Below are 10,198 nucleotides of genomic sequence, written 5' to 3' on the forward strand. Positions count from 1 at the left end.
GCTTGTAAGAACGTGCTATGTGTCTATGGCAGGTAAACATTGTCAGAGACCTCGCTGGCATCATGACACTGAACATCCATTCATCTCTTATTTCTCTCCTGTTCACAGCCCTATTAGCTCAAACCAGGAGGAAAACAGATTGATTTGACATGGGCTGCTCTCACCATATCCATTTTGCCTGTTAGCTATTTCTTTTCTGTCTTCCAGATGTTTCCATATAACTCATTTGATTATTTGCTCTAGTATTTTTTCAGGAATTGAAGTTAAAATGACTACCATAAAATTCCCCGGCTCTTCCTTTTTACCTTTTATGTGCTACATTTGTCCTTTTTCAATCTCTTACAGCCTTAGCAGCCATCTCCAGGTTATCAGAGATGCCTGCTGACAGCTTTAAATACCTTTGGCCAGCTTTCTAAATAAACTGGAGTCCATTTTATAGAGGGTGCAAGATCATACCCCTTTGGTTTTGATAATAATTGTATTAGCTACGTGATTGCAGTAGACTTTTAGTGAATGCTGAAACAAAAAAGGCATTAAATGTTTTGGTCTACGACATCTTACATTACTACTTCTCTCTCTCAACTGAGTATTGAATAGTTGTTCAATGTTATTCATTGCAGAATTCAAGTTGAAACCCAACAGCCATAAAATTCAATGTTTTTTTTTTTTTTTTTTTTTTTTTTTTTTTTAAAAAAAAAGAAGGATATTTTTAAGCTGGTCAATTGGAAAAGGCTTCTTGTTCCTTATAATGTCTTCTGTGTCTTGTTCTTTATTTCTGTCCCCACATACTTCTACATTCCTTTATACTAATCCTAGTAATCTCACATAATTTTCATTTCCTGTATGACTTTTTCACGTGTTTGAGGTCAATGTATATGATTTAGCCAGATGATTTTTACTATACTTGCTATTCTTTCCTTTCATTGGGATTGTTAAACTCTGAATGGCTTGTTTTTTATCAGGAAATGCTTCATTCCTTTATTCCTTCAAACTTTGCTTCCATGAGGTGTATCTTCCAGTATCCTGAGCCTGTTGATGTTTCTCAAAATACTTTTTCAGTTTTCCCTCCTTTCTTTCAAAAGGATCAACGCTTTTGTTTCACATCACACAGGTTCTCTTCCACCTTCACATTCTCATCCACATCCCATTTAGCACAAGGCTGCTGTAGGGTGTATTCTAACCTCCCTTGTTGCTTCCTCTACTTTCTGTCCCCAGATTCCTACCCAAACCAAATCACAGAACCAGAGTGGCTGAGGTTGGCAGGGACCTCATGAGGATACCTGGTCCAACCCCCTGCACAAGCAGGGCCACCCAGGACCATGTTCTCTCCAAGGAGGAGATCTTCAAAAGATCTTCCCCAACCTCTCTGGGCAACCTGTGCCTGTTTTAGCCATTACTAAACCAGATGAGATGGAGTTTTGCATTCAGAATTTCCGTTTCTTTTCATATACTTGATTTCTATTTTAATTTCTAGATATGGAAGGACATTTGGACTTTTGACCGCCTCCTTAGTCTGTCATCAGGGAGCAATTACCACCCGTTCTCCTGGAACGGTGTTTATTCATATTTTTCAATGAAAAACAAACAGACAAATCTTTTCCTGACGTGCATTCAGCACTAGGGTTTCTTTCAGTGACCCTCAGTCTGAGATGTGTTTTTTGCTGCTAGATACCATCAGAGGAAGGAATGGCACCTATAGTTCAGGGTTAGTAGCATTTGCTATATATAAAAGAAAAAGGGGAGGAATATTTGGGCTTAAAATTGGAAATGAGTGAGAAATTTCAAGTTTTTTTTCTCTGCTCTACTACCTAGTTGGGTATTGTCTAATTTTTCTCTTCTGCCTAGGTGGATATTGAAGAATGGGTACTTTCCTTGTGCATTATGTAAGTGTGGCTATAACCCAAGTGAAGACAGAGTTACAGCACAAGTTCACACAAACAGGTTGAAAGATAGTCACAGATTAAAACCGTTTTTTTTCCCCCTGGTGAAGACATCACCCCAGGAACGTGAACTTTGGCACATCATTTCTCCACCCTTTAATTTTTGGTTCCCCAGCTGTAAAATGACTATAATAATAGTTATCTACATCATAAGTGGGGTGTTTGTCTTAAAGAATATTTATAAACCCATTAAGATGCTCATAAGATAAGTGCTACAGAAAGCAAAGGATGATTATTAATAATGCCCACTCAGAACGGTGCTTGTATCTCGGTGATAACTTTATCCCGAAAATCACTAGAAGAAGATTTAACAGCTTACAGAAAATGCTGAAATGAGGCAAATTTTCTCTCATCTCTGCAAAGCATCTTGCTGCACTGAGAGCTCCAGCACACATCTGTCATCTGGAGGCCAAGCAGGCCTTCCACGATTCCAGGAAATCAATTCCAAAGACTGTAGATTGTCAGTTGCTTGTACACTGGAGGCCGTCCAGGCAGCAGATTAAATTGTATGAGAAAATTGTAGCAGGCTCTAGACTGCACGTAATGGAGACCCCCAGTGACCTTTCTGAGGACTTGGGAAACATGCATTGAAATTACCAACAGGCCCTTTTGTAACACCAAAACAGCATGCTGAACTTCTCTTACGCATCACACAGGGTCATTCACAACCGAGCTATTTCTGAAGAAGAAAAACAAACCAGAAAATCTAATCACCATCCTTTCTTCTTGTAGAGAATGTACAGGGATCCCAGAGCTGCATTATTTGTAGGACAAAAAAAAAAAAAAAAAAGAGAGAGCGAGGAGTTGGTACTTGTGAAAGCCTCAGTCTTTAGCAGTCTTTAATGGGGCTACTGTTCCTGAATCTTTCACCCCTGAGAGATTTCAGCAGAATACCCAAAATACTGGCCAAAATGATCGCTGATGCAAAAGGCTGATTTAGAAGTGTAGCCGTTTCAGTTTGGTTGTTTTATTCAGAGCCTGTTGACTACCCTCTAGTTTCTGGTTTCATTGTTTCTAGAGTACCCTTGACATGGCCAGAGTTCAAACTGCTAATGTGACCCTTTCAGTGCTGCTCACTTGGGGGTTCAGGCTGTAGTGTGCAACCCGCCTTGTCTGGAACAGGAGCGCTGCATTATACAAAGAGCCTAATCCCTTTTGAAAATGATGTTTTGCTGTGCCAGGGAAGGGCGATTTACATAAAATGCTGATTATTACTTCTGATCGACCTTGGGTTTCAAAAACTGGGAGTTAACGACCCTGAATTCTACTTTCCTATTCATCGGGGCCTCGGTAGGCAGGTCGCTCCAGCTCACCCCTGAGCAGGGCTCCTGCTCCTTAGGAACGCGGCACAGCCTGACGGAGATGTGTGAGTTGTTGTGGGGTTTTAAAGTCTGCGAGAGAAGAAATCGATTAGGAAAGAACATTTTAAGCAGATGGAGGCAGCACGCTGCTGGTGGTGGTAGGGGGGGCTGCGTTTTTTTAACAGCCCCTTCAACATTACATACATAGAGAAAAACGTGGTTTTCCTTTGATAAAAGATCATATGGAATCAGTTCCCAAACTGCCCATGACTTAAGCTTTGTATCTCTCTCCAAAGCAGCTTTTAGGGCAGCAGACCAAGCAAGTTCTCAGCCGTACAGTGAGGCTCTACAATCCCTCTAAGGCACATGATCAGAGAGGGAAATGGTGAACAGGAACTGCCCTTATCTTCCTCCCGTTTTTTTGACTCTGCCACAGACTTCCTATATGACCTTGACCAAGTTTTTAAATTTATCTTCTAGTTCCCCATGTGCTATTTGGGGTTAATAATTCCCCGTGTCAGAAGGGCCTGGGTATAAATTCATTGCAAAATGAATTTAATGCTAACACTTGCAAGTAATATAATCTTCCAAAGAAAATGATCTTTCTGCTAAAGTGGCAATTGCTCTAATGATTATAAAGTAACCTTGTTTGTATTTTTAACTTTCTGCTTCATCACAGATGCTGGTCTGATCTGTCTGTACATTGTACTTTCTGCATTCATTTATACACTGGTAATTTTCTGCCACATATATTCGATATTTTTACACATTTTGATCAGCTATTGGTGACTACTTTTGGTGCTAAGCACTGCAGAATTAGACCTCCAATGTTCTGCGGAGGAAAGATGGGAGGAAAGGTACAGAGCAGCAATCCCTGCACACGCACAGAAAGACAATCTCTGGGCTGAATGAATGAAGAATGGAATGAAAGGCACATGAATACGAAGAGGAGACTTTCAAAGACTGTTTTAGCCACAGGCCTTTTCATGTCAAATATCTGGTGCACCCAGGCTGTAAAAAGCAAAGCAGGAATTTCTAGGATCAATTTCACCCCTTTGACTCATCCCCTTCCTTTGCCCATTTGCTCTCACAAGACAGGACCAGAGTGTGCAACAGGAAACCAAGCAAAAACAATACAAGAAAAACACATTTTAATTTTAGCCACACAGCTGCCTCTGGGTTCTTTAAATACACTCCCCTCTAAGTGCTTCCATACACCAAGCCATCCGAGCGCTCTAGACAGGCTGAGTCTCAACTGCAAGCTCATTCCACAGCTAATCTCTGTCTGGCACTGCTTCAGCACTCAACCCAGGCTGGTCAAATGCCCAGTTGGGCAAACCGGGTCCTTATCCAAGTGCCCTTTGGCGGCCTCTGTTATATGGCTTTCAGTGACGAGCTACAGTCTCCGCATTCTTTGGGCAGGAACAAGTTTTTGGACGGGGACTAAAAACAACCTCTTTCCCCCTTATCATCTCCCTCTGCACGTTAATACACGGCACAAGAAACCAAAAATATCTTTTGAAGTCGTGCCTGCGAGTGACACCGTGCCCCAGTATAATGTGACGGGTGACCTATTCTCCTTGTGCCAGGCTGCGCGTAGCCTCGCTGTCTGGAAAACTATCTGGGGAATTTCAGGACTACCAAGAGAAAAATGGGAAATCTAAAAGCCCAGGCACATACTCAGTTATTCTTCATCTCGGGTTGTTTTTTCGCTTTGGCTTTTGAAGGTGAAATATAAACCACCTCTGAATTCCAGAGGTTTTTTACTGCCATCATGTGGAGAATTTCCTACTGAAATGAAAAACTGTCTTCCCTGGCTGGATATCATTTTTCCTGCCCTTGGCAAATGGAGACATCTAATTCAGGCTTACATCTGCAAAGGGCTAGCCCTGGAGCCACAAATGCCATTAACATCTGCTAAATATTCTACCACCCTTAGTATACTCTGCTTTTGCCCTGCAGAAGCAGTGTTTGTTGGCAGAGCAGCGCTGGTCGCAGCCTGGGTATGCCTGCCATTTCTGATATCCCTTTACAGGTTGCTTTCCACTGGCTGCAGGAGCACACAAACATCTTGTAGCAGTGCTATTTCACTCCATGAAGCAACGATATGAATGAAAACAGTATTACAGAAGAGTATTACCAATCCGGTTATATATATCATTGTAGGATCAGAAATTTACATTCTTCGGGCATTGCTGTTCCCTCTCTGCAATCCTCCATTTTATCTGACCACCACAACAACAGCACTTGAAGAATTTGGAAAAAAAAATTAAAACAGTTCCAGCAGGCTGTACATTTTAGGGGTCATATTCATTTTAATAAAAGAAGTATTTAATGAAAGAGTATTTCCACTTTCCAGGACGTTCCAAGATTTCAAAAGTTTTGACCCAAACCAGTGACCTCATTTCAATTTGAAAAAGCAACATGGAACATCACCCAATTTACTTTCTATTTTATTTCTTTTTAGCTTTGCACTGTAGTGATTAACATTGCATTTAGTACTGTAAAAGTCAAAAGAAAACATTTAGGTAATTTTTCAGTGAGTGTTTCAGCAATACTGCCACATTTGTCCTAAAGGTTTTACTCCTGTTAAATCAATACAATCTGTAAGACAAATATTGCCAGAAAAAAATCAAGCAGCTGTTAATTTTCCCCAAAAACATGCAAATTAGTGGCCCCATTTTTAAGACTGGCTAGCCCTCAGTAGCTCCTCCTGAATTCAGCAGAAGAGAAATCAGCTCCGTGTGTTGTTTAGGAATCTAATTGGTATCTCCTGTCCATTCTGCTACCTCCCTTGAAACCAGAACTGTTTCCTAGTTTCTCCCTGAAGAGAGGCTGGCAAACATACTCATTAGGCTCAGCGAGACCCAGAAACAACTCCAGACCAAAAGCATGTTCCAGTTGATATAGACATCCTCCTGTACAACCAGACCTCTTCAGAAGAGCTGCTACACTCAGTAGCTGGTCTGGAGATCTGTGAGGACTGCAATCAAGGCGCTGCCTTCTACCAGTCTCATAAAAATCCATTCGCTTTTGGCTTCAGTATAGATAGGTTATTGGAAAAATCAGCCCTCAGTTTCATCTGCTCCTACAAGAAAGCCCTCACAACTCTCGTAGCCTTGGACACAAACTGCTCAGTGGCTGTCTGTGCAGCATAGATTTCCAAGCCAAAGGTAAAATGGATCCCTCTATATCCCAGGGGATCCTCTACATCACAGGGGACCATACTTTACCCTGGGAATCAGAAGCCAGATCTACATATGGCTCTAGTAATTCTGCATGTTTCACTGTCATATTAACAAGCAAAGCCCCAAGCACTGTAAGAGGACCCAGAGATGAATTCAGCCATCTACAGTAACAAACCTACAGGGAAAGTGAGTCACGAATGGCACCCAAGCTTTTGGGGAAGCCTACGTCCTGTCCATACCCTGGGCTTTGTGCTATCTGTGTTATGAGGCACAGCATGCAGCTGCATCAACATCACTGCATCATATGATCTCTTTACAGACTAGTTTGTAGAAAACTTAATCCTTCTATGTGCAACTAACATGGCTATTCCTTTAATCCTTAGTAGCAGACGTCTGTACTGAAGGGTCAAAGTCCAAATTCTCTTCTGCATGAGGTACATTTGTTAGCCTTGCACATAAAGTAATGAATTCTTGCCTTTTCATTTTGCTTTTAAAAATGATAGGAAGTAACAGGCCAAAATCCTTATCACAATAATATTCTCAAATACAGTTCTGTGCTCTTCTCATCAATTAGGAAATTACAGATTTGAGATTGCCCGTGCAGCCTTAATTCTGCTACATTATGCATTTGTGCTATCAGACTATCTTTAATTACCTACTGACATCTTAGTTTTTTTCCACCAATCTATGTGTCATTCCGGGAAAATGGCATTGGGAATAAATCAAAACCCTGTAGAGAATTAGGCTGTTGTACTTGCTGTCCTTGCTATATAAATAATGTTGTTTTAAAGGAAGATTTAGGAGTATTTATTGTTATTTTATGTAAATTAAATAAAGCCCTTTTCATTCCGAAAAAAAAAATGTCCACAGTCCTTGATTGGACCGAGTTTGACCTTCTCCAGCTAAGCAATCCAAAGAGCCACGCGACACCCAGTGGTTATTAGAAATAATGCAAGAATGCTGAAAGCCATAGAGAGTTCAAAGGTACTTATCCCCATTCTCAGGTTCACAAAATTAAGATGAAACTAGAAAAACGAAGACATTTGGACAAATTACACTGCGTATTAAACAGCCAGTAAAGATGACCTTAACAGAGTCAACATTTGTTACACACACACACAAACAACCCAAAGCTACCACCAACACTTAAACCCAAACCCAAATAACTTTCAAGTTAACTCAAAACTGAGTTAACAAAGAGTTTAGGAGTGCCAAAGGTGGTATTAAAGCTATCTTCGTTGTCCTCCAACATAATGCAACAAAGAAGAGAGTCAAAAGCATTGAAGATGCTTGTTTTACATGTGGTGTGCCATCTTTGCTATTCATCCATTGTTGTTAAATAGCTTCTACTCTGCTTTTCCTTAATTTGGAGACATTTATGGTAAAGATGTAGTTGCAGATAGATACCATAATCTGAAAGATGTGTACTTTGAAAAGGAAGCATTGCTAGGTAAGCTTGAAATGTAGAAGAAAAACAAGTCAGTGCTAAAATACTTCTCTAGAGAAAAATCTTGTTAAATAAAAGCTGGGTGAAACTCTATTACCTGTGAAAACTTTAGGTCAGCATAGGTGATCACAAAATATCTCTTTCATGCTTTAATACTTGTTAAATAAGATATTCATTATTAAAACAACAACAACAACAACAAAAAACACATTTGTATGTGGAGTGTCTTTTTAAACAGATTTGGAAGTTAAATATTGCTTTAATGTACAGCAACCCAGCTAACACTATGTGAAAGGAAACATGTTTGAGATCTAGCGCCCCTCTGCTGAAATGTGAAGCAAATCCTTGTATATGTATCTATTCATTCTTTGGTTAAGACTGACAAAATCTTAAAGGCATCATTTGAACAATATTCTCCTATTAATGTATTAAAATGGAAGAAATGAATAATAAAAGGAACCAAGATATCTGTATCAAATACAGAAGTTGGACTTTGGTTCAACAAAGTGAGATGTATAAAGCTATTTATTTGCAGGTTAATTCAATGCAATATCTACTGAAAGGTATTTTGTTAGTGACAGCAAAAGAAATCAGCGAAGGTATAAAGAAAACAGACTGAGTACTTGCTGTTTTCAAACACCTAACCTCTCCATCTCAGACAATGTATTTTGAAACCATGTTCTTCTGACCTGATTATGCTTTACTTCCACAGTGTGCCAAACATTTATTTCTGCTGCTGAGTTAGGACAAAAGATTCTTTGTTCTATAAGCATGTATATGAAGTCCATGCATCATCATCTTTAATTATTCAGTTAACACTTAAGACCTATTATTTAACTGCTTCATTGGATAAATACTCGCTTTTGTCCCTCTTAAGTCATCAAAGATTATTTCTACATCTTTTCCTGGAAGAAGAGATTTAACACCTCTTTTAAAAAACTAAAATGTTGAAACACCTAAACTGAGTAAACATGCGCTCATACTTTACCCACGTTCTTTTCACCCTTTTCCTGTTGCATTACCAAAATAAACAAGGAAGTGAATGAAAAGTTAACATTCATTTGCCAAAATGCTCACCTTTAGGATAAACAAACAAACCACAGTGCAGCATATGAAAAAAGGAAAACATCCTGTTGTCACTGACAGTGAGCTCTGAAAGCACACAGTAAATGGGACTTTGTACCAATGAAGAATGAAATGAAAGAAAGGAAAAATGACATATATTATTAAAACCACAAAAAGGTCATGTTTTAGAGCAGGAAGAATTCAGGCGATAGCACTCAATATAAATCTAAGGTTTGACTCAACTGAATTCAGGGAGAATTCAGATGATAAGATTTATTTAAAACAGTAGTTTACCTTGACTATCTTGAGAAAAATTATCTATGAAGAAGACTGTAGTTCAGTTCTCCTACCTGTTGTCTCTTGGATGAAGGCCTGATTTCACACAGTCCAGGTCTGTTCTCAGTCACCTGAAGTGACGGGCGAATTCACCTGAAGTGAATTGTCTTTCCCATATACAGGTTGCTCTCCGATGAGCTGTTTTCAGTGAGCACCCATGGGCACTCCATATTCTGAGAAATCTGGTCTCTGTGGACATCAGTGAGGGTTGTTTCTGGGGATACGGCAATCAGGACCATGCCTGAGCAAACACCATGATGCAACAGCATTCTTAACATGCTTTTCCTCAGAACCCAAACATCCAAAACTGTAAGGGATCCAAATCTGCAGCCTAGATATCATACATCTCACAGTCCTGTTCAGATGTACTCAGAGCCAGCTCTGGTATTTAAATACTTAAAAATGCATTCTAGAAGTATGTGTAACTACCATTCTCTCACAGCACTTTGAATTAGTAGGACTAGAACCCATTCTGTCACTTTTTCAAAATGGCAATGTCATTTCACATTGTCCCAGCCATTTTTGTTTGATTTGTATGTGACACGTTATTTGCGAGACTGTGCTGAGATTAAAGGTCCTTTTCTTTTCCAATCAGTAATTATTAGATCATGTTGATCTTTGAAAGAAGCATGCTTTTTTTTTTTTTTTTTTAACAAGACCATTGTAACAATCAAAGTATTTCTTTCATATATTGCTATTCGGGGAAATCATTGTTGTTGTTCAGCCCTTCTACACATCCCTTTTCTGTTTTCTCTCATGAAACTGCATTTCATCTCCAAATGCAAAACATTCTGACAGACTTCTGGGTGCTGGCAGTGTTTATGGAGTTCTTAGAACAAGAATGCTGTATTAATTGATCCAGAAGATCCACTTCTACCTGCTTATTCCACCAGTGTGCCCTGGCAGCCAGGAGGGCCAACC

This window comes from Aythya marila (genome assembly GCF_965140915.1).
Source record: "Aythya marila genome assembly, chromosome: 5".
Classification (NCBI taxonomy): Eukaryota; Metazoa; Chordata; class Aves; order Anseriformes; family Anatidae; genus Aythya; species Aythya marila.